The sequence below is a fragment of the Pseudorca crassidens genome, chromosome 4 (genome assembly GCF_039906515.1).
Source record: "Pseudorca crassidens isolate mPseCra1 chromosome 4, mPseCra1.hap1, whole genome shotgun sequence".
In the NCBI taxonomy this organism is placed as follows: Eukaryota; Metazoa; Chordata; class Mammalia; order Artiodactyla; family Delphinidae; genus Pseudorca; species Pseudorca crassidens.
The window spans coordinates 142,165,492-142,185,965 of NC_090299.1; the positions used below are offsets into that span (position 1 = coordinate 142,165,492).

The 20,474-nt window shown below is 36.3% G+C and overlaps 1 long non-coding RNA gene across 2 annotated transcripts in view; it reads left to right on the top strand.

Moving 5' to 3' along the window:
* LOC137224031 (uncharacterized) overlaps window positions 1-20,474 on the top strand; it is a 216,414-nt gene that overhangs the window by 131,530 nt on the left and 64,410 nt on the right. For both annotated transcript variants that reach the window (XR_010943191.1, XR_010943190.1), the window contains exon 3: window positions 9,549-9,636. This is a non-coding gene — a long non-coding RNA (uncharacterized lncRNA). The remainder of the gene's footprint in view (window positions 1-9,548; window positions 9,637-20,474) is intronic.

Genomic DNA, 20,474 nt, shown 5'->3' on the forward strand with positions numbered 1-20,474 from the left:
TTTAGGTTGCTTCTATGTCTTGGCTATTGTAAACAGCACTGCAATGAACATTGAGATGCATGTATCCTTTCAAACAATGTTTTTCTCCAGATATATGCCCAGGAGTGGGATTGCTGGATCACATGGTAGCTCTGTTTTTATTTTTTAATGGAATCTCTATACTGTTCTCCATAGTGGCTGTACCAATTTACATTCCCACCAACAGTGTAGGAGGGTTCCCTTTTCTTCACACTCTCTGCAGCATTTATTGTTTGTAGATTTTTTGATCATGGCCATTTTGACTGATGTGAAGTGATATATCTCGTAGTTTTGATTGGCAGTCTTTTAAAATCCAGAACATTTCCATAACCTTGCTTTGTTTTTTTTTACTGTTTACATTTTTGAAGACTACTATCTCCCATCTTTTATTTCTTAAAGAATGTTCCTCATTTGGCATTTATCTAATATTAACTTATGCTTATATTCTCTAAGCCTCTTTGCTCAGAATGCTACATAGATGACATATGGCCTTCTCAGAGTATCTTATCTGAAGGCATATGATGCCTATATACTCCTCATTGGTGATGTTAATTTTGATCACCCAGTAATGTATTGTCTAGCTTCTCCACTGTATAATTAGCATTTTTCCCTTGGAACTATGGTGAGACCCTTTAAGACTATGCAAGTAATGTGCTCTTCATCAAAATTTCTCTCCCAGTATATTCTCCATTGATCATTCTTGTCTGATCCAGTCTTTACTGTGATGATTACACAATACTGATTTTCCATATCTTGCACTCCCTCCTCATTTACCAGTTGGCATTTAACATTTTAATGTAATCTAGAGTACTCCCTGCTCCCCTATTTATTTATTATTGATATGAACCATGATTTCCAATTTTTTGGAGTTGCTTATAATTCATTAGTGTACTTAATTATTTTGTGTTCAAGTTGCTCTTGATTTGATCAGTGGAATACCTTCAAGCTTCTCCCTAGTCTTTGTAACATATTCCATTATTTATTTATTTTTAGCACTTCCTTACTTCTGGCCTAACAAGATGTTCTAGGCTGATCTTGTGTATTTCCTATGCCAGCTCTGGACTCAGCCATTTCTTCAAGGAGCCCTGGTTCCTTTTATTGCAAAGTGGTATTAGAGACCAAGATCTAGTGTGTGTGTATATATGTATATACTTTTTCATAGTCTTTTCCATTATGGTTTACTACAGAATAGAGGGCTATTTTTAACAGACTCATAAGATGGAAGATATCCTGAGATTTTACTTAACTGAGCTGTGAGATCACTAAATCATTTCAACTCGATTATTCTGAATGTTCAGGAAAGACATAAAGCTTAGATTTAAAAATATTGAAACAGGGACTTCCCTGGTGGTCCAGTGGCTAAGACTCTGCACTCCCAATGCAGGGGGCCTGGGTTTGATCCCTGGTCAGGAAATTAGATCCCACATGCCACAACTAAGAGTTCAAGTGCTGCAACTAAAGATCCTGCATGCTGCAACTGAAGATCCTGCATGCCACAACTAAGACCTGCTGCAGCCAAATAAATACATGAATACATAAATAAATAAATATTTTTAAAATATTGAAACAAAAAAAGTATAGCTAATTTATAATGCTTTTTTCTTTTTGATTATTTTGCTTAAAACTTTGTAAAGCAATATAAGAGGAAGAATTCAGCTCTCGCACCCTAGACTTATTTTATTGCTATGCTATAAGCACTACCACGAAGCTTGGTTTTCAAGTAGTATTGTGAAATTATTGACTTGGTTTATGGTAATACCCATTAATGGCAGCACACAGAAACATGACCACACTTAGAAGTAAAGACATCCTCATCACCCTCATCATATGCCTTGCATGGGTCATAGGAGTGGCATATCAGCAAGGCAGGACTCCTGGAGCCCATCCTATAATGTTGCAAATGCACAGAGGGTGAACAGGGTTCTTTCAGCATTATTTCACCCACTCCTTGGGTCCAAATACACACTGCCTTTTTTTCTGGCCAAATTTCTTAATTTGGTTCTCAAAAATGTCTGCTTCAGTAGTTGATTTTCTTCTCTGTAGAGACATTTCAGTAGTTTCCTCAGGGAACTTGGCTTCTTTTCAATTTGAATGTTTTATTAAGGAAAATTATAAGTAAAGAGGCTTTCAACCTTGAGTAATAAACCAGAGTTTCTATACCTGAATTATGGCAGTGCTTTGCATTGTATTAATGCTGTTGACCATTTAAGTAAACTCATACTCATTCATATTACAAGAAAATTATAAATGCCACCTTGAATTACTAAAACCACATAGAGATTGATTTTAACATAAAGTGTTATTTTATAGACACTATAACATGAATAGGGTAAAAAGAGCAATGAAAAACTTGCTGTACAATCATAATGCAAAGTTGATGACTTAAACTAAAACACCACAGATATACATTCACAAAACCATAATTGAATATTCATACCCATAATTTCCCCCCCAAATACAATTATTTAGCCTTCTACTATGTGGCCAGTTTTCTTATTTCCATAATAAATGGTTGAATTCCCCAAAGGACTATAAGCAGCTGGAAAAAAATATCAGGGCACATAATATACTATACTATGAAAGGGGTCTAGAAAATGAGGTGACATGTGCTTGGCCTACTTGTTCCTGTTGGGATTGATTTGGGGAACCTTCTCAAATTAGCCCGAGGATCAAGGATAATCTTAACTAAAAACTATACAGAAGGGGCTTCCCTGGTAGCGCAGTGGTTGAGAGTCCACCTGCCGATGCAGGGGACACGGGTTCGTGCCCCGGTCCGGGAGGATCCCACATGCCACGGAGCGGCTGGGCCCGTGAGCCATGGCCGCTGAGCCTGCGGGTCCGGAGCCTGTGCTCCGCAACGGGAGAGGCCACAACAGTGAGAGGCCCGCGTACCGCAAAAAAAAAAACAAAAAACTGTACAGTTGCGTTAAACGTTAATGAGAAATACATGTCTAAGAAATAACTCGAAATTGTGTAAGTTTTAGAAGGAACAAAATTGAGATATCAAATGTTTTTAATTTGAAAAAGTAAATCCCCTTTAATAACTTTGAGATATGTTTTTTAAAATATTGATATTAGAAGTTGTTAGAATTCTTGCTTGCTCAATGTTTTTCATCACCACCCATTTAGTATATGAAAATAAAATCTTTGAGATAGGAGTAGGTTATTTTTGCTCAGTAACAATTTAAATCTGACTTCAATGCTGATATGTCCCCTAAACACGTTATGGCTGATTAGACATATTAGACATCTATCATAAATAATGGCAGAAAGTATTTTTCTACAATGACCACCAAAATATGGTCATTCCACTGCCCTCTGTACTACCTGCCACTCCACCATCAAGAGGTGGTGTCTATTTCTCTATCTCCTTAAATCTGGACAGTCTTCATGACTGTTTTGACCATTAGAAAATGATGCAGGGCCAGTTCCTGGTGTAGCCCTTAACTGGCCTGGCAGTTCTGCTTTCTACCTCTTAGAAACCATCCGCTGCGTGAGCAGTGTGACTATCTTGAGACCACCATGCTGTGGAAGCCCATATCTCATGGAGAGGCCCTGAAGGATAAGAACTTATGTGAAGAGAGAGGGAGGAAGGGAGGGAGAGAGAAAGAGAGAGAGAGAGGAGAACTAGTTGCTGCAAGTTACCTAAAATGTGAATGAAGAAGGCATCCCGAAAGAGAATAATCCAGCCTCAGCCACCATAGCTTTAGCTGAAGCTATGTGGATCAGAGATGAGCCACCCCACTGAGCCCTTTCCAAATTTCTGACCTATAAAATTGTGAGCATTGTTTTAAGCAACTAATTTTTTAGGTTAGTTTTTTAAGCAGCAATTGGTAACGAAATTATAAATATTGAGCAAATTCAAATTTAATAGGGAGCCTCCAAACTGTATAGTATGTTTTGCCTCTTCCCTTATGTCATGGTGCAAGGCAATGTGCTGGGTGCTGGTGATAAAAATTGAAAAGATAATTGTTATCTCGTCCTTGCTATCCAGTAAGAAAGACATATAAACAACTATCTACAATAAATGTGACAAATGCAATAATAATGTAATGTGAGAACATAGAAAGAATAGTTAATTATTCTTCCATTAGAAATTAAACATTACAGTGTTTGCTTCGGCAGCACATAAGCAAAAAGATTTCGGATGCTGAAAAAAAAAAGGAAATTAGGCATTACAAGGGCAGGAGTTTTATCTGCTTGGCTCAGACCAAGTATAAAGAAGAGTGCCTGGAGCATAATAGATGCTCAAATAATATTTGTTGAATAAGCAAAAGGCTGAAGGGAGGGAGGTGATGGGCATGTGAATGGTAAGGTTTGGAAATGACTCCTGAAATAATTGAGAAAAGAAATTATATTTTATCCAGATCTTGAAGGATTCCTAGAATTTTGTTAGGAAGGGTAACAGGAGAAGAGAGTGGATAGAACATGGATGGTAAGTAGAATCTATCATATACCATCATATGCAGCTGTGTGGCTGGCACCTTAGGCTGTGGAAGGAGTAAGGGTAGTTGAGTATTTATTAGTTAGTCAGCACCTAATTTGAAAAATCCTGGCATCTCACCCAAAATTTTAAGAGATTAGTCTAATCTTGAGGAATATTGGGGGTTTAGGTGGGATTAATTCCCAGACTGAGGTCATCCTCTAACACATCCAGGATCCCAGATATCTCTCAGATACAAGCATAGTAAACCTAGAATTGGTTCTTTGAAGTCATTGGCCACATTTCACTTGTTTTAGGTCCTTGGACTTGTTTTTATCATCAACATCGTCTCTAGATTGGGGATAAATGGGAACCTCACCCTGCTTGTAAATTTCCATTGAGATATAAAGTAATATAATACTTACATTTTGTTTTGTATTTGAGAAGGCCACAAAGACCATTGGTAACTAGAAATTCTTAGTTTGCATTAATTGGCTGTGATTTGTAGAAAGACCCTGGAACTCTTTTATCTGTCTTCATGCATTAATTTATTGATTAACTTATTCATATTTGCTGGGCAATATGGGAGAATATACCAGAGTAGTATCAATTCTTTAGTAAAATGTTTTGATCCCTATTAAAATTTTTAAAAATAATAATAAAGTGTGAGAATTTGAACCACTCAGGCCGTTAAAGACATCTTGATCTTTTAATGGATCCTAGACAAACCTATCCTATCCTTTGTTATGTTCTTGAGTACATACTATATGCCATATTTAAGTGCTTTTGAAGAGCACTGTACCAAGTATGGAGGAAATAGGAGAAAAAAGGTAGGAAATATAAATTCTGCCTACAGGGAATTTGAAGGAAAATAGCAGACTCAGAGTAAGGCCAAATAAATACATGTAATCACAAATAAAAGAAATGAATATATATTTAATGAACTATGAATGTACCTACCAAGATGGTGTTAACTTCAAATATTTCTGTGCCACTCATAGAATTTTCTTAGGGAGGGAAGAAGAGTGTTTCCTAAGATATGGCAGTCAACCAGAAAATAGTGAAAGGATGGTCTACTTTTGCCACTTTATAGGAAGTGGTTAAGGACAAAAAGGGGCATACCAGTTCAGCAGAAGCAATATTCCCAAATAAAACGCAAGCATAAATTTGGTCAATTAATAACAAATGTTGAAAGAAAATTAATAAAACCTTAATAATACATTTATTGTAATTTTTAATGTCAAGCCTCACTGTTAAAAGAGTATGATCTATTTTTAGAAAATTTCTGTTAAGCCAACTGCTATGAATTGTCTGTTTCTGACAATAGTCATATTCTCCTCTCTACCTTAATTAAAAATATTGATGAGCTAGATGCCATTGAATTGCAGTTTTTTTTTTTACAGGCCATGATTTAGTAAAAATAGATGGTGCTTCACTTCTATTACTGAAACAACCCTGAGTATCATTTCTAAAATGTTCTTTAAGCAAGTCTTGGAAAGCAATATACACATGATGTTATATCATAAGAGATAATCACTAACATTAAATTTTATATCACTCCTCTGAATGGCTGTTATAGTCAGCAGGTGACTTGGTTCAATTCTTAAACAGATCTAGACTATAGAACCAACTGCCTTATGACTGTGATAGCTATTTAGGGTGGTTACTCATTCATTGATACTTGGTATGAGTCCCACTACTGTTAGGCAGCAGGTGTTGGTCCTATAATCTCTGCACAAGAGTCAACATTCTTATTTTGTTTTATCACAGCCAGTAGGTTCCATAGTTGGGTAAACTTTGTAATACTCATGACGCTAATTGGAAGGTGTCAGAGCATTTCTGAACATATTTTTTCAATAAGAATAGCTAACATCTCATGAGGACATACTATATGCCATAGAGCTAGGCATTTTATAAGCAAAATCTGATTTTATCCTTATAGCAACCTATAAATATTACTGTTATCTCTGTTTATAGAAGAGAAATTGAGACACAATCACGTGACTATTAAGTAGTTGAGCAGAATTTCAAAGTCACGTCTGACTCCAGGGTATATATTCTTTTAACCACTGTGCTGACATCAGGCAGTGAACAAATATCAGTGTGGTTGTTTTTATAACATTGGAACTGCGTATGACATGAAGCTTCTTGTTGGACATTGGATCTTAGTGAGAGAATTGGTTGAGTGGATGGGGGAAAAATGTGAATTCCTAGTTATTATTTCAGTGGACCAGGTCTGATGATTATAAACAAGCTAACAAGCTAAACCTGCCAACACATGTTGGGAACACATATCCTAATCACATCAATATGAAATATGAAAATTCTATCACACTCACACCAATTGTTTCAAATAATGGAACTCCAAAAACCTCACCAAGGGTATGTAATAACCGATGAAATTAATTTCTACTGCCCGGGCACAAGTATAACAAATATGGTTCAGAGTTTTGCCTTTAAATTCACAATATTAGTATGAAGAAGTTGGATGGACTTCTAAAAAAGAACATGCTTCAAAAAAGAAAAAGGGCAAAACAACTCAGATAGCTGAAAAGATTATCTGGTAATGGGCAATTTCAAATGAAATGGTTTTGACACAAAGGTCAATTGAAAAGAAATTTAGGAAGCTGGTTATAAAATTAAAAACATTATAAACATGAATTAAATATTTTCCAATACCAGACGTATAAGTATAAATCCATACACTATCTGATTTATTACAAAATCTTACAGTATGATGCCAATAAAACCGTGCTATATCAAAAGGGACAAACCCTAGTACTTTCCCATATGCCATGTGTTACAGGCAGTTTCGTGCACCTGCTGTGGGTGTGTTTTCAGTACTAAAATATTCATGTACTGAAAAGCCATTACAGATACAAATTATCCAGAATTTAAAGCCTTTTGCATATATATCTCTGGTATGAATCAAGATAACTTAAGCCAAAACAAAAATGCTAAACAAAAGGCAAAAATCTTTTGAAAGAATTGGAGAAGCAGTTCTATTAGCATCATATAGAAATTTATGACTTTATGTGTGCAAATATCAGACATTAATAGATGAGGCGAAGTTTTGATGATACTCGGTTATTCCCTTTATCCTCATGGGAAACACAAATGCGTGGATTTAAAGTTTATAACAACAAAACCCATGCTCTACATATAGAAAAGTAACATCTCTTTATACATAGAAAAATAATACCTTATATCAATACTTTATTAAATGAAACACACTATTATATACATTAAAAATAGAAATGCATGTGGAAATAGTAAAATGCTGAGAAAATGCCTGAGAACTGCCAGCAATGAATAGTACTACTCCACAATAAATTCTGTTACCATTTTTGACATGACCTGGATAAGAAACTCAACCTGTCAAATGTTCATTTCAGTCATAAGAAGGCAGAATAAAATTGCTTACTTCTTTACTGGAAATGTTAAAGAGGATGTCTTACTAGTTTTCAAATATGTTATGATGAATATTGCTATTTTTAATGGAATTTGGAATCAATTTTATAAATATAAATAGTAGAAACTTACTATTATTTTATTTACTATTATTCCTCTAGATTCATATTTAAAGAATCTTATTGAAATTGAGAAGGAAAAGATCCAATACAGCCTTTTCAGCTTGGAAAAATTATTTGAAATGTTAAACCCCCAAAGAATAAAATTATTGTCATTTTTTCTCCCAGTCTCTTGCTCTTTGGGGACTGTTTCTCTTTTAATTTATTGCTCTGTGTTCTAAAAAGTGGAGAAAGATTACAAAACACATTTTAAAAGTGTATTAAATATAACTTATGGTAAATTAGTAATACCTCTTGAAAAACCGTGCTATGAGCTCTCCCATGGTGCTTCCTTTGGGGGAAGATAACCCAATTGTGTTGATTTAAAGGTTCTGTCTGGTTCTTTTAAACATTCCTTTGATGTTGTATTGCTCTGCTTGTAATAGACTGTTATTGCCCTATATTGAGTTTGCAGAGTGAAAGTAAATCTTTCGTGATGTGATTGTGCCGCCACAAACTCAATATTGTTCATAGGGCCTTTATAACTCTCAGCCACATTGCAGCGGAATAGCACACATTTTCATTTTTACCTTTTTAGATTTTTATTCTTTGTTCTGAGACTGAAAGTATGTATGCTTACCTACACTCTACACTGCTTGTTCTGTGAAGCGGTAACTGTAAGCCAAGAGAACATTGTCAGGTGGTTTTTTTCTTTTTCTGAAATTGTTGATTTTATTGTTGATCTTTTTCATTATGTTCCATTAGCTACTCTGCTATCTTATTGAAAAAGCACCACTATTGGGAAAAGCCCAATTCAAATATCTATCCAAGTTTCTAGTCTGAAATGTTTTCTGAGTACATAACGACACTATTAAAAGAGATTCTCCTGAGGAGTTCTCTCCTCCTTGAAATTCAGATAAATGTGATTTCCCCTGGTGGCAGATCACACACAGAAGACTTATGTGATCAGAAGTATTAACATAGTTAATTCAATATTAACATTGGCCTGTTTGATTGAAAGTAGAAACTTTATGTAATGGCTTACGATATTATTTGCGTCTTTTGTTAAATTTCTTACAAAACGTAGATCGATTTTTCACTGGTACAGCATTCAACTCAGTTTGAAACTGCTTGTAAAGCAAGACAGCACTAAGGCTACTTTTTAGGCATTTTTTTTTTACTTCTTGACCTATGCCCTGTTATTACTATCCTTTTTTTTGTTATGTATGATGGTATGATCACACAGTTTGGGGGAAATAATTAGTTAATAAGCAATGTTTGAAAATAAAGAATGTCCACACATGGAAGGAAACATTACAGTAGACTGGATTTTAAATATCTATATTCATTGGGTATATTAGCAGGGTATACCTCTGCTAATGTAATTAATTATTATTATTCCAGAAAGTCAACATTTCCTCTACTACAAACAATTTTCATTATCCTCTCCCTGGTTAGTGAAAATAAATAAAATCATCAGTCTTCAATTCTCAGAGACTGATAAATATTAGCTACACTGGTAAATGTCTGTAGAATCTGCATTTCTAATTATCTTCTTTCTGTTTTCCCTTTCTTGTCACTTCTCCACATCACTCTAGGCCCCTTGCAAATGAAAGTCTAAAGAGCTTTACAATGATTTATGAAGAAACTCAAAGACACACAATTTATAGGAAGAAAATTTCTGAGGTAAGGCTTAATATGCATAATTTTAAAAGATGAACATATATTATTCAATGAAGTTCATAATTGAAACCAGAATTCCTTGGATGGGGTTGTAGAGGGCATCTGACCCAGAAGTTGCAAATCGATGGCCCTGGGGCCATATATGGGCTATAGATGCGTTTTATTTGATTTGAACAGGCTTTAGTTGTTTTAGTTTTTGTTTTAATTAGGTGTTAACAATTTAAAATTGGAGTTTTACTTTAGAATATGAGTTTTCACTTCGGTTGAACAATGGAAGCTCTGATAACACGGGGCCAACGTTTTCACCAGGGACATTCCTTAGGTGGCTTGTGCATTCACTTTCTGGCCACAGTCTCCACATAGGCTGCTTCATTTCCATCACTGCTGGCCCCTGTGGGCATCTGTTGTAGTATCTATTGCTACTTTAATGCTAGCAAGTTCTTCAGCCTCTTCACTTTGCTCACTCTGGCTTCTTGTTCTGGCATGCCCCTCACTCCAATTCCATCTGTCAGAATCCTTACACCTCAAAAAGCATTGCCTCCCCATGGCTTTCTCCAGTTCCTCATTATTACTTCATAGGAATCTCTCCTGCTCTACTTCTTCTTTTGCCTCTTGTTAGTTGCACACAATCTGCCTTGAGTTATATTGATTGTATTTTCATTTCGCTTCCCAATAATTGTGAACACTTGAAAGGCAGGGGCTATCTTTGCATCCGACAGAGCGACTTCCAGTACATGCCTTGCACCTAGTATATTCTCTCCATAGATATATAGTAATGTAGATACAGGTATATGGTAAGTTAATTTATGGTTTTTATCTGTTAGATCATTGAAATTAGTATTTAGGAAGTATTTAGGGGATTTAAATTCCCTATCCAAGTGGTCAAGGAAATAAAAATGGGAGGATCAAAGAGGAAAATTCCCTAAATGGATAACTGAGAGTGGATTATAACTATTATTCATCTCAGTAGTTATACAATGAGTTGTTAAATCACAGCTTAAACGTCTTTGGACATTACCACTGGGACAGATTTCACCTCAATCCTACCTGCTACCTACATATTATCTGTTAGCAATTTAGCATCATTTCCCCTCTGCTGTGTTCTCCTTTGTATGGAGATAGCAGGACACTTAAGAACTACATTCCCAGCCATGTTCTGAGTTAGAGTCTGCTAGGAGATGCATTTGTATCAGACCTGCAGGGTGAAGAGAAGTTGGTGCCATGTTTTCCTTCCTCTGGCAGCAGCAGGAAGGCGTGTGGACTTCTGAGATATGAGATTTTGCAGTAGTCTCTGAGCCATTTTTCTAAGAATTACCTGGTTCCTGATAGAAATATCTAGAGCAGTTTCTGCTTTCCTAGCTCTTTTCTTGATGGGACTCTTGCTGACACACTTTGATAAGGAAATAGGCAGCAAGGTACCATTTAGTAAATTTATTTCTCACTTTGACATGGTCAAATATTTAAAATCAGAGTTTTACCAACTAGAAAATGGTGTGAATGAATATCTCCAGAATAGAAGGAGTATATCTTCCCCATAAAAGGAAAAATAAATTGGCATTTTTCCCCCTCGGAGAAAGGCAAAGATATCACAGGTTTTCTTTGGATCACTTATAAGAAGAGTATATATTTTTTATCCGAGACTATTTGCAAGAGAAGTAATGTTTTGAAAAAACAACCGAGGCTATATTTAACTGACAAAAATACTCATGATAAAAATGTTTTAAAGGTACAATGGAAAAGAATAAATATTCCCACCCTTCACCTAAATGCAGTGGTTGACAGAGTGTTCTGTATATCATGGATATTTACTGATTTACAGATCGGGAGAAAAGGAAAAGTGCCTTGCTTCTTTTCGGTGAAATCTGGTGTGTGTGAACAATATTACTCATGTGAAATAATTTAAAAGATGTTTATTATTTGGCTTTTGGAAGCATAATCAATGTACTGAGCACTCTTGACAAATCTAGAATTGGCATTGGTTCCGACTCAGTAGATAAGGAAAATAGCATATTACGATTTACTTTTGCTTTAGGTTAGCTAGAATTTCAGTAAAATTGCTACCACAAACTTATTTTAATTAGCCTGAAACAGGATAAGTGAATTTGCCATGGCTGAGTCAGAGCCATGTAGTGTGGAAGGCTAGTCTATTGAGGTTTGCTATTGTGAGTTAGAGGATTAGTAATATTCCCGTGAGCCCACCCCTCAAAATCATCCCCAGTCTACAAGACAGAGCTGTCTTGATTGGAATTCAAAGAAATTTTTCTTTGAAAAATGGTTAGTTACAGCTGATTGCATGCTCTTTCTCTGCTGTGTTTCTAATTGTGCTGGGTTCTTGTTGCCTGTTAGATTTCTTGCATCAGACACTTGGACTCTCTTCTCACAAGTGAAAGGATGCAGGTTGATGTTTTTCAGGTTAAAGGTTTTCTGTGAGATGTTGCTTTGTCCTAGTGAACACGATCTGCCGGCCATTTCACCTTGCTTTTTACACAACAATTTTTTCAAGGTAAACTAAAAAAGTTGAGAAAACAGTCTCTTGTATAGGGTAGTAAAGATGAGAGTTGTATTATTACTGATAATATGTAATAACTGTATTTGGATTTTTGGTGAAAGTCATTGGTAATTTGAGGTACTTTATGTATTTTTGTGACAATTGGTCTCATTTTTGGAACAAATTGGCACTAGACATAAAGTCTCTTTCTTCTTGATCTCTATGACAACATGTTAGAAAACAAGCACATAGAACTAAAAGCAGGAGAACAAAATCTTGATTTACCTCAATGCAACTAATAAGAAAGCTGGAAAATGCAATTAACTAAAAAACCTCATAAAACTTAAATGATTGCAACTGGTTTCTTCAATTTTCAGAGAACCACAAAGTATTATTTCATAATAGGATTTTACATTAAGAGAAATATGCAGGCTGTCTCTAGCAATCATTCTTGATTCACTGTCTTGTAGCTTTTGCACCTGTGCAGCTGTGATTATTTAAAACTCCAGAGAACGGAAGTCCTAAAATTCTGATTCTAATTTGTTAAAAAAAAACCCTCTTCTTACCAAAACAAGAATATTTATTGATATATATTTTAATATATGAAAAGTATGTATAATCCAAGTTACAGACATGTATATACTAAAACAAATACTTTGTCAAAATGAAAGGAGAAACTTTGTTTTTGACAATCTAATATATTTTAAAGACATAGAAAATAGTATTTATTAGTGGCAAATCCCAAACAATATAAAAGTGTATAAAACACAATCCTTTCTTTTAACCCCTTACTAGGACTATAAATAATGTCAATAATTTGACATATATTCTCCCAGTTTCCTCCCATATATTTGCAAACATACATGTAATATATGTAGATTTCTAAAAATCCTGAATGGAATAATACTAATCACACTATTCTAAAACCTGCTTTTTTTTTGCTCAACAATATATTGTGGACATCTTTCTATGTAAATATATAGGGGCTATAAATAATTTTATAAATAAAATAATCAAGAAATAATATAGTTATGGAAAGTAATTACATGAAAAGATATTTTATATGTCAAACCTTGATTAACTTTAGATTATTTCAATTTGTTGGTAACTTAAATGCTTTATTAGTAAATTATTGAAAAAGTTTCCTTGAAAGTGTATCTATGATAATGCAAGTTGTCTTAAATTTTTCTTATTTTTGCTTACTTTAAAAGATGTATCAGTTCAGTACTTTATTTATAGAGATATTCTGCACTTCAACAAATGTGTTTAATATAATCTCAAATTCTATTTAATCATAATTTTATGATTATCTATAAAAAAATCTTTCATAAGTTCGAATAACCTGAAAGTCATAAATCAAAAGTCCATTCATCTTCATGCCTTAATGAAAAACAGGGAATGCACTATTAGTTATATGTAGGAGAAAAGGAAACAAGATTATAGGAATAAACTCACTAGGAGAGTTGCATAAGAATAGGAAGAACATTTTAAGAAGTGTAGGACCATCTGGATGTTTGGTAATTATATGGTTTATGACTTTTTTATTTTCTGACTTAGTGTTTTTATGTGAAATAAGATAGAAGTAAGGGCAGACCACCTTTAAGATTATTATGGCATATGGATTATGTTAGAATAGAAACACTCCCATATTTTTGAGATGCCTAACTAAATATTTAATTTCTCAGGTGAGAGAAGCGGTGAGGAATCAGCAGTGTGACCCAGGATCACATTGCTAAGTTCAATGATCACTGCTTACTCCTGATTTTGCTTGACCTTTCAGCATGACTAGAAAGAGCTGTTTTCTTTTAATCTATACATTACTCACTTAAAAAATTTTTAAAAATTTTTTTCCAGCTTTATTAAGATGCAGTGGACATTTAACATTGGGTAAGTTTAAGGTGTACAGCATGTTGATTTGATACACTTATATATTGCAAAATGATTATCACCATAACGTTAGCTAACACCTGCATCACGTCACATAATTACCATTTCTTTTTTGTGGTGAGAATGTTTAAGATCTACTCTCCTAGCAACTTTCAAGTATATAATTCAGTATTGTTAACTCTGATCACTGTGCTGTACATTAGATCCTCAGAACTTATTCATCTTATAACTGGAAGCTTGTACTCCTTGGTCAATATCTCCAGTCGCTCCCACCCTCTCGCCCCTGGCTGGTAACCACCAGGCTAGTTTCTTTTTTTTTTTTCTTTTTTTTTTTTTGTGGTACGTGGGCCTCTCACCATTGTGGCCTCTCCCGTTGCGGAGCACAGGCTCCGGACGCGCAGGCTCAGCGGCCATGGCTCACGGGCCCAGCCGCTCCGCGGCATGTGGGATCCTCCCGGACCGGGGCACGAACCCGTGTCCCCTGCATCGGCAGGTGGACTCTCAACCTCTGCGCCACCAGGGAAGCCCCAGGCTAGATTCTTGAAACAGGTCTTTTCTATTAAGAGATTTGCAAATACGAAAAACAATGCTACTCTTCTCAGTATTTTTTTCTGTTTTGGAAAATATAACTCATTTTATTAAACTATTTATGTTAGCATATCGGAGTTTATTGTTACTTTAAATGATTGAAAAAATAAATATTTTAAATATTTCTGTTTTAATTTCTAATATTATAAATATGGATAGATATAACCCACACAAACAAAAGCTCTTTGGAATCATCAATACTTTTTAAGAATATAAAGAGGTCCTGAGAACAAAAACATTGACAAATGCTGGACTAAATTAGAGGAGAAAATAGATGAAAATAAGATAGTAGGATAAAACAATAATTTTAGCATTAAACCTGACGGGAAACCCAAGAATAATAAAGATCAGAACACTTTCATTTCCAAGGCAAAATTTCTAAGATGCCAGTCATATTTGTAATTACATATTTTGATTTAATATATAAAACTGTTAAAAAAGCAAACTTCAAAAAAATGTAAATTAAATATGGAAAACTGATCAAAATATTATACTTTCCTTTAAATAGTGCTGCACTCCACCCATGTTTAAAAAAACTTCCTGAGGGCTTCCCTGGTGGCGCAGTGGTTGAGAGTCCGCCTGCCGATGCAGAGGACACGGGTTCGTGCCCCGGTCCGGGAATATCCCACATGCCGCGGAGCGGCTGGACCCGTGAGCCATGCCCGCTGAGCCTGCGCGTCCGGAGCCTGTGCTCCGCAACGGGAGAGGCCACAACAGTGAGAGGCCCGTGTACCGCAAAAAAAACACAAACAAACAAACAAACAAAAACTTCCTGAGGCAGTCGTAGAAAATCTACACTTAGGTCCTTAAACTTAATTGTAATTAAATCCTGAAAAAATAAACACAAAAAAAATCAAAGCATAATAACTCAGAAAAATAAAAACCAAGCCAAAAAAAATAAAAGATCAGAAATGGATGCATTCTTTATAAAGATCTTATGATGAAAATAAATCCCCAAGTATAAGTCAAGTTAACCATGTCTCTCAGTGAAAACAAATGAAGAGAAATCAGACAAATGGTTAATTCCATTAGGCAAAACAAAACACCAGATCTTAGAGAAGCTGAATTAATGCATTGCAAATTAATGCCGTATATAGTAAATTCTATTATGTGTAAGACCCTGGGCTATGAACTTCTAGGAAGCCTTAGATGACTTGTAAAGAACATTGTGGTCAAGACGTTTGTAGTTTAAGATAAAAAACAAATCCAAAGTCATTTAGATGATAAAGTGAAGCATAATTTTTTGAAAAAATATGTAATAGGCTATAAAATAATGAAGAAAGTTTTTTTAATTCTTCAGAAATTTTAAATTACATTAATAGCTATATATATTTCAAATTTAGCCGGACATAACCCTTGGCAACAACATTCATTCACATAACTCAATTCGCATCTACTCATTCATTCATTTATTTAGTCTATTAGTCATTTAGTTATACAAAAAATATCTATTAACTATCTACAATGTGCCAGGTACCTTGTAGATGCTAAGAATAAAGAAAAGAGCAGAACAGACTTAATTGGCCCTCATGGAACTAAAGGTAAAGAGAAGATAATAGTCAAATAACATGGTTAAACATATATGTTCAAAACTCACTGAGCTCTGAATGAGCAGCAGAGATGCTGTGAAGTACAGGACAGGAGGATGCGATCAAGTTGGGTTTCTGAGAAGGCTTCCCTAAGAATGTGCTATTTGAGCAGGCCTTTGAGGGTGTGTGGAAGAATGGGTAAAGGAGAAGGTCATGATGATGAAGAAGATGAGAAACTGAGAGGCCTAGGTATTGAATTTACCTGCTGTGTTGGAAAGAATTAGAGTGGGGAAGACCACTGTCCAATATCAAAGTTCAGTGAACGAGGAGTGCTCAGCGGATGGGCCCGCTAAGAGGCGTGGGTCTGAAAGCTGCTGTTCTGGTTTGTTTGCTTGCTTTGATAAGTTCATGGTTTTATTTTGTTCTTAAAAAGAAAGTAGAGGAGGAATGGTCCAAAAGTTTTATCAGAGGAGTAAGGGATACCAGTCCTAATTCTGAGGCATGTGAAAGATTAAGAAGCCACAGCTAGCCTTGTGGTGGCCATGAGAATGTGCCTTGCAGACCTCCAACTACAGGGAGATTAACTAACCAAGGGCCCCAGCAGCCGGTTCTGGCACCAGCCTGCCCACAGGCTGCCCCAAGCACTGACCAAGTACGGCAGGGGTGATGCTAAGGCAAAAGGCAGCTCTAGGGAGACATAGGACTGCTCATGGGCCCTCGATGGCCTTGCAGACCCGTCCTTAGACTGCAGGACTGTCTAGTCTGCTTCCCTCTCTCTCTCCTTCGTGCCCTGTCATACCTGCACCACAGTCTCAGCTCTCCCAGCCTGTGCTGGCTACTTCTCCATTTTCTCTCAACCGGGCATTACCCTTGAGAAAATCTTTGTGCCTTTAATCCCATTTTAGAGCTGCTTTTCGGAAGACAGATTAACGCAGGAATAGTCTCCTGGAGGAAATGCTTCAGTTCAAGTAAAGAACCACAGAAACTGCACAGAGGTTAAGGCTAAAGGGGTTTGCTGATTATGGCTTAACAGTTCTCAATGGCAGAGAGGGAAGGGTTGAGGAAAACATACTTTCCAAAAATTGCGCCCTTTGAATCATTTTTGAAAGGGCATTTGTTTACATACTGACAATCTTTAAGCTATAAAGAAAAGAAGTTATTAAAAAAGATATCGTGAAACATGCATGAAAGGTATAAAAACTTTGTGGCTTTTTATATTCTTCATTGCTGACAAGCAGGAAAGGTCCTTCCATTCTCCACCAGGCATCGCTCCTAAATTCATTCTTTAGGTGTAGCAAGATAAATCCCACCCCTGACGCCCACCCATGCTGTTGTTTGGGGGTTTGCTATCAAATCTCAAATGCATTAACGTGTGGGCTCAGGACCAGGATGAGGCAACCCTGGAGGGCAAGGCTTAGAGGGGCAGGTCGCACAGTGACAACCCTGAGCCTGCAGGGCCCTAGAGTGAGTGCCTCCTCGTTTGCCTCAAGTCCTGGCCCTGTGCAGGCTGTCCAAGGACTCGGAGAGGGGCACAAACTTTATTTGTAAGAACTTTCAGCCCAAAGAATTAAGCCAATCCAAAGCTTTCCCTCGTCTCTTCAGGCCCCGGAAGATGGACACTCAGGGTCTTTCACTGATGGGTGGAGTGAGGCAGACAGTGCTCAGAGCTATTTATTTGCTCTTCTCTTTGGCCGTCAGTAATTTCACATAAATAAATTTCAGTGAACTGCAAAAAGAAGGCTCAGGGGTATTTTTCCCAGCAGAGTAGCGAACTTGGAAATAATTCCTTATGTAGGAGCCTCAGTACTTTTTTTTTCCCCTAATAATTAGGAAAGCCACTTTCTTATCTCATACTACCTGCTTGCCTGAGTTGTTAACTTCTGCTAGTGCTTTCAGTTCTTCAGTGCTAGAGGTTTGGAGAGAATTGTTCCGTTTTTAAGGATTGGTCTGTTGAATAAAATAAATATAAGCAGTGTGTAATGATTTGGAATCATTTGGAAAATTCCAGTGTCAATATTTGATAGAAAAGACAACTGAGAGGTCATGTTGAAGAGTAAGGAGACAGTTAACAAAGCTAGTGAGGACAATGAGGAAAATCCGACTAGGTATGAGTAATTTTTAACAAGATTAAAATTTCCAATTCACCTTCCATTGGTAGGGATTGATATCTTCAAGTTGTCTGCATTTGGAATTGATAGCAACAGTTGTGATAAATCAGAAATAGAACAGTTCAGCTACATTTGATTGGCTCTTCAGTAGAGTCAGCTTTGGCATCTTAGGGCTTATAAGAACCTTCCTAGGTGTGTACATTTCACAGATCAGTAAACAATTTTAAATTTAAAAAAAAGGAGTGAGAGAGAATACTGACATGGGTTTGTCAATTACTTTCTGTTAAGTAAGGACATTAAAAAATCAGCCTCCATTTATCACCATAATCGTTTAACTCCCCAAGAAAAGACTGGCAAAATCCTAGAGGATGGCTTCCCTGGTGGCGCAGTGGTTGAGAGTCCGCCTGCCGATGCAGGGGACACGGGTTCGTTCCCTGCTCCGGGAAGATCCCACATGCCACAGAGCGGCTGGGCCCGTGAGCCATGGTCGCTGAGCCTGCGCTTCCGGAGCCTGTGCTCCGCAACGGGACAGGCCACAACAGTGAGAGGCCCGCGTACCGCAAAAAAAAAAAAAAAAAAAATCCTAGAGGAAAGTTGGGTCTTCCCTCAGGAAAGAAAGCTCGGCATTTTAGAAATCTTAATCTCTCTCCTTTTCCCTTACTATTATTTTCTCTTTTCAATATAGACTGGTTAAATCTTTGCCACAGACTGGCCCTAGTCCACAAACAAATATTTGAGAGCCACAGATTTGCCAACCCACTTTATAAAGAGCAAGAACTTAAGATATTCTAGAAAGATGTAAGTCTACTTCACTCCTTAAAATCTTTACAATGGGTATTTTTTAAAATGTAATACTATTCTGATTGAGGAGATTTAAAAAAAAAAACGCATTCCAAATACCGCCTGCTTTAATACATATTAATTTATTTTACTTTTATAATCTCATAGTAGAAGACTGAAACTTTTTTAAGCTTTTATTGCCAGAGGCCTAATCATTTATATTCCTATGTTCCTTGAATAACTATTTTATTGCTGAAATTTGCAAATTTTTATTTTGAGAGGAATGGAGGCAGAACACTTGGTGATCTTGTCCTAGGAAGATCAACGCCATACTAGTGGAACACGAGGCACAGAGGTTTCCATGACCATTTCTGTAGAGTTCAGATGTCAATAACATGACCCATTAGGTGAACTGAAAGAATAAAACATAGACAAACATCAACAGCCATTGTTCAACCTGAGGCTTTTACAGTTCCCTTCTACAACACACCTGTTACTCCAGATGAAATTCTGCTGCCGTGTGAAGTGCCCTATTTTGCATGGACTTTTGGTGACCTATCTGTAAGCACACAGCAAACACACACCTGCCTGAAAGGTTGGGTCCTCTATTTGTATGTCATTGCTTACTGCAGGGAAGTATAACAAAGCAAGACAACATAGATAAAAATCGCAGACATTAAAGAGGAAATAGAATAGCAAATGATCAGATTAAGTAATAGGAGTGTCAAAGTGAAAGGATAAGACAGAACCAAAAGTCAAATGAATTGATTTATATCTAGGAAACTCCTTGTGAGCCCTGACAATTTATTTTCATGGAGTTAAAACACAAGGTAAAATTCTTTCATTTATAGGTCTTGCAAAATAATGAACTAGGTTTGGTGGAGAAAACATGAGGCCAAGGGAGCTTGAGCCTTTGAATGCACAGTTGGCCAGTGGGCTTATGACAGATCCAAGGTTCACAGAGAGATGAGTACAGGCAGTTCTAAGAGCTTCTGACAATCCACAGGGACATTGTTTCTACTCTGCATGGTATCTTCACATCTTGGCTGAGAAACATTAAGGTGACAGGTACATCTTCTCAGTGCACTTTTGTACAGGTAATTTTAGGAAGGAATTTATTATTTCCTTGAAATAAAATTGGTCTGACTATATAATAAGAATATAAATGAGAACTATATACCATGGGAAGATGGGAAAAACAGATAAGGAGCCAGGAAACCTGGGTTCTGATCTTAAGCCCTAAAACCCAGCACTGTATTGCAATAGGAAAACTACAACTATGTCTATATTTTGTCCTCACTTGCAAAATAAAAGGTTTAGACTTGATCTTTAAAGTCCCTTTCAGCTATAAAGTGTTAGATGCATGGTGTATTTTCTATCTCCCGAGGGATCATTTCATCTAAACAGTGGCTTCATTGCAGTATTGTTCCCTCTTAGAGAAGATTTGCAGACTAAAATCAA